This window comes from Rhagoletis zephyria, unplaced genomic scaffold (assembly GCF_001687245.7).
Source record: "Rhagoletis zephyria isolate East Lansing unplaced genomic scaffold, Rhagoletis_zephyria_1.1 Rzeph_scaffold_03602, whole genome shotgun sequence".
NCBI classification, from domain to species: domain Eukaryota; kingdom Metazoa; phylum Arthropoda; class Insecta; order Diptera; family Tephritidae; genus Rhagoletis; species Rhagoletis zephyria.
In genome coordinates, this window is record NW_016160685.1 from 42,771 (window position 1) to 48,880 (window position 6,110).

The following is a 6,110-nucleotide window of genomic DNA, read 5'->3' on the forward strand; positions in this document are numbered from 1 at the left end:
GTGTTAGCGACTTTACGTGAAGTTACCAGTTACTTTGGTATACCTGAACGTATCATCACTGACAGAGCTACAGCCTTTACATCGAAAGAGTTTAAAAACTATTGGGCTAACAACGACACCAAACATGTACTAAATGCGGTACGTACTCCACGAGCGAATGGTCACGCTGAGCGAGCTAATCGTACACTTTTGTCAATGTTACTTCCAACAACAACTGCGGACAAGAGATGGGACGATAATTTAGCTAACATCCAATGGTCAATGAACACAATGAAAAACAAAAATACCGAGAGGAGTCCACACGAACTATTATTTAGTTTCTCACCGAGAGATATACTCCAGAATAAAGTTTTGTTGACGTTACACGAAAACCATTCAACAAGTGAAGAAGACATGCAGAAACTACGTATAGAAGCAGCTGAAAAAGTAAACCAGCGAAGACAACAAGCTAAGCAGCGATACGACGAACATCATGTAAAACCTACAGAATTTAAAATTGATGACGTGGTGGTAGTCGAGAATGAACCCTCTAGAACTGGTATGTCGAGAAAGTTGGAATCTCGTTTCAAAGGTCCCTTCATAATTAAGCAAGTCCTTGGTAAAGACCGTTATCTAGTTGAAGACTTGCCAAACGCCAAACGAACATCACGTCACTATACTTCAGTCTACGCGTCTGATAAGTTGAAGTTATGGTGTCAACTTCCCCCGAATTTCGAAAACGACGACAATGATTCTGACGATGAAAACAACGAGTACAGCGAGGTCGCTGTACATTGCCAGGATAGCTGAATGTAAGGTAACTTTAGCAGCATAAGCATTTGTTTGACTGAGTGGCAGCATCGTACATTCAACATTCATTAAACAACATTCATCTTACTCGAAGAGAGTCGAAGTTCAGCCGTCGCCGTGCTAACATCATTTCAATCGATTAATATACCTTCTTGAAATACTTCTATGTACAAACCTTTCTATTACTTATAATAATTTTAAATAAACCTAAATTAAACGTTTGTCATTATTAAACGAAACTCGGTACCTTTCACAAGTAAACAGAAGGAGGCTACGTCCAATTATTCTATCAAAACAAAGAAAATAAAGGTGCTTAACGTTTGACATCGATAGAACCTATGTTTCCGTGGTCCGATTGTAGGAACACGCATATTTACGTGTTCGTCTGGGCGAGGATAAGGTTTATATCTAGGTTAAAACATTAACCTTGCCATCTGTTAAACACTTTTCTTCAATTAGTTAAATGAATTGCTGAAATAGGTGTATCAATGGAAATGGACTTGAAAAGGCTTTATCTCTATGCAACCTCCCAGCGTTTCCACCGTTTTAAAAAAACTAATTTAACTTTAATTTAGGGTATTAGATAATTCAAAAAAGTATCACAGTACAGGTAAGAAAATGTAATAAAACTACATTTTTATAATAATAACAGTAATATAACAGTCTTATTTATTGTTAAGAGAATGTTGTAGTGTTACTATAAACTAGTTGCGTTTTTATATTTTTCTTTAATACATTTTCTAAGTAAAGAAATATCACTTATCTGCCATTTTCTGCGGGCAATCTTTTCATCCTACATTAGCAAAATTTCTAAGGTTTCAACTGAACAAAGAATAATAACGCGATCTCGCCCGGGCATACAACAAATTCCTTAATATTCAACAAAAGTTAAAGAAAAAGTACTCGTTGAAACCGCTATTTTCGTTAGATTTAAATTGAACTTTCGCTCAACAAAATGATTAAAAAAATTTAACACTTAAATGCTTTAGTACCAGGTTGACCCAGCTTTGACAAAATCGGCTCCCTTAGCAAGGCATTGTGTGTGGGTTCGTGTGTGGGTGCAAGCTTTTGTAAGCGAGTTAAGGGAGTGTCAAACCTCTAATGTCAATATTGAGCAAACCTTTAATTATTGAATCATGGTGGCATTCCTATTTCGAAATACTTTCTGCCCAAAGTTCTCAACAATACCTTTCATTTCATATCCATATTGCGATGTTTTATATAAATTGTGTAGAATCGAAACTAAGTGGCAGCCTTACACTACTATCCTAAGGGATACCATTTTTATATAGGGAAATCATTGTTTAAGACCCTTCTCTTGGTACAAATGAATAGTAATATTTTACTTTTTTTCTGAACAAAAAATTAAATAAACATGCGAGTCAAAATAGGTGGCAACCCTGTTAAAAATATTTTTGAATTAGGGATCTTCAAAATACCTTCCATTTGATGCCCATATTTTGATGTTTTAATTAATTTGTAACTAATTTCGAATAGGTGGCAACCTTGTGCGAGTCTTCACGGAGATAATTCCTATTCAGGTAACCTTAAAATCCAACTATCTGTGTACAAAATTTCATCAAAATCGTTAGAGCCGTTTCCGAGAACCCTATGGATATATCTTACTAATATTATAAATGTGAAAGTTTGTATGTTTGGATGTTTGGGAAATCATCTCGCGGAAACGACTAACGGATTTGCATGAAATTTTGTACGCAGATAGCTTATGGGCCAGATTGGTTAATAGGCTATTTTTTTAAGAGTTGCCACCTATTAGAAAAGTTTAATTAAATAATACGCGGAAACGACTGAAATGATTTGCATGAAAGTTTGCACACATATAGCTTATGACCTAGATTGCAAATAGGCTATTTTTTTAAGAATTGCCACCTGTTTGAAAATGAAATTTTGCTCACAGATGGTTTATGACCTGGATTGAAAAATATGCTACTTCCTTAACCGGTTTCCCCATCAGAACGCAATTTAGTACACTTACTATGGATTTCGCAAGGATGGTCCTAGACTGAAAGTGATTCCGATAACTCAAGGCCCTCCCATACAAATTGGAATTTTCATATTATATACATATCTCTGGAAGTATTTGTGGGAGAGAACTGGAACTTGGTATAGAGATATGTATGTGATATCAATGATGGCATGGATCGATTGATTTTTTAATCAATTAGTTAATTCGGTTAAATTCAATCTGATTTTGCAACTGGTCGATGGGCGGTTTTGCAAAAATATCGATGATATGTATGTATGTTTGTGAAACTAATACCATACTCATGGAGAAAAATGAGAGTTATTGGAAAAGGTGGTGTGGCACCTCCCATGCAAATTGATTTTTCTATGCTGCATATCTCTGGAGGTATTTCTTGCAGAGGACTTGAACTTGGCACCGAGATGTGTACAAAAAATTAATTCCATACTCATGGAGAAAAATTTGCGTTATTCGAAAAGGAGGCATGGTACCTTCCGTACAAATTTACTGTTTTATACTGCATATCTCTAGAAGTGTTCATGGTAGAGTACTGGGACTTGGTACTGGGGTATGTAAAATCAATCCTTAATTCATGGAAGAAAAATAGTGTTATAAGAAAAAGGGTTGTGGCACTTCCTGTACAAATTGACTTTTTCTTTCCACATATCCCTGGAAGTGTTTGTGGAAGAATACTGGAACTTGGTATGGAGCTGTGTATACAAAATGTATCAATTGCTCATAGAAAAAATGTGAGTTATTAAAAAAGGAGGCATGTCGCCTCCCATACATACTAAAAATTTCTTAATACATATCTCTGGAAGATTTGAAAATCTCCGGAAGTATTTTAAATTTGTTATGGATATTTATTTTATAAGTGCCGTACTGACAAAAAATTTCATTTACTGGAAAAGGGAGAGCCGGGTTCGGCTTTAAAATGTAAAGCTGTCATGATGCATACATACCTCTTGAGGCATTTGCTACAGTAATGAGGAGTGGTATTTTATCAAGGCCAGGTTACTAAATTTGAGTTGGAAATATTAGAACCCACCGTGGCACCTCCAAGAAGGTTACACGTTTACGCGTCGTATCACTGGAACCATTTTAAGGTAAACTTAGAGGGATTGATATCTTTCGTATGCCCAGCGCGCAGACGAGATTTTATAATTTCATAGTTTTAAACGGCCTAAATACCTTAACTCGCTTAAAAAATAACGAGCTATAACCAAATGGGCACAGAAATAAAATATAACATCATTATTATTTTTCATATTTGTATAAAAACGTAGGGTGAAACGCGGGTATTTGCTCGTTTAATGTAATAAGATTACCTTCTATATGCGGATCCATCACTACTTTTTAAGAATGCCGTGCAGAAATCAAAATATTAACTTAAAACCGTCACGATCTTTCTTGAGAGCGAAAATTTATTTATAAGCAGCGTAATAATTTTCTGTTTCCGGTCAACGGTGAGCATTCGCTGTGCAAGTTAGAAAGTGGAGGGGGACTGGGAAATGTTATTTGGAATGTTCTCTATCGAATGTGACTAATTTTTTAAGTTTTCTTCAAAATTTTGTCAAATTGGTTTATGGCCGCCTAAATCGTTCAAATACCCCTATGTGCAGCGCTACATGAAATAGTGTCCCATACAGAAAGATCACTTAACATCAAAGAATATACGCTAGCAGCCTTCCTGGATTTAGAGGGCACCTTTAACAACATCTCGCATCGACTCGCGGTTAGTTGCGCTCGTAAACCAAATGCAGAGTGATTCGAGCGTAGCTGGCGGGGGTATCGTTGACCAGGATCGTAGAGAGGGAACCCCGCAAGGAGGAATCCTATCCAATCTTGTATGGGTCGCAGCGGTAAACTCACTTCTGTGTGGCATGGAGGGTGTTGGCTGTAAGGTTATCGTGTATGTGGATGATTTTTCACTAACAGTAAGTGGTAAATTTCCGCATACTCTATGTGACAGTATGCTGGTAAAACTGAAGGAAGTCGAGAGTTGGACAAAAAACAACGGGTTAGGTGTAAACCCAAGCAAAACCGAACTTGCACTATTCACAAGAATGTACAAAATCCCCCCATTGATAACACCAAGGCTGGCACAGACCACACTAAAACTAAGCGAATCTGCTAAACATATGGGGATAGTCCTAGATAAAAAATTTAGCTGGATTCAGAACACCGAAGACCGGGTGCGGAAGGCCACGGTTGCCCTCTATAGCTGCAGGGGAGCAATCGGCCAAAAATGGGGTTTAACCCCGAAGCTAGTGCACTGGATATACACCGTCGTGGTGAGGCCCATACTTCTGGTCGGGGTAGTGGTATGGTGGCCAATGCTGGAGAACAAAGTAACCAGTATTAAATTACAAAAAGTGGAGAGAACGGCCCTGATCTGCATGAGTGGTGCTCTCCGCATAACACCTACTATGGCAATGAATACGATCCTAAACATCATACCCATAGATATCATAGGACGGCAATATGCTGCGATTGCAGCCCTAAGACCACAGGGGCTTAAAAGCTGGAAAGCAACTCGATGTGGTCACACCACAATTCTTATTAACCGACAACTACCGAGTACAACGGACGACTGTGTACCAAGGCTCACTTTCACTAAAGGTTATAGCTTAACGGTACCTCGCAGAGAATTATGGCTCGAAGGATTTCCGGCGTCTGGAGTAGTATAGTAGTAGATTCTGGAACCGGAGCAGCAGCGTATATGGTTTGGCGCTGCTCCGGTTTCACAACCGCTATAAGGTTTGCTGCTGCTCCGACGCAAGCTTTGCTGCTCCGCCAAAAGATGTCGCCGATCGAAATCGAAGTTCAGAACCCAGATAAAAGCCGCAAGATGTCCAGAACCGGAACCGGAACCGATCACAGGGTATACCGCTGATGGAAATCCGAGAAATCCGATACAAGGTGGTTTATATGTCGAAAATTAATAAAGTGTATTGGTATACATCTATACATACGTATTCTCATACATACATCCATATGCAAACGTACATACGTACATATGTATATACATATATAGATGCTCCACCCCTACCCCATGTCTCCTTTTTCTTCCAAATATGTTTTAACATCCGTCAAATATCTGTTTTGACATTGTCCTGTTTTCTCATGTGGGCAACTTGCTGTCTTAACATATCACTTTCAGAATGGCATCAAGCCAATCAGATCGGTCTGTACCCAATGTAGATGGCGCGGTAAAATGAAAACTGAGTTGTCAAACTACGAAATGACAGCTCATGTTAAGATAGCGATGGTAAGAAATTCGGCAAGACAGATATGGTTTAACAATGGAAATTTGTGGTCTCCACCTAACATTTCT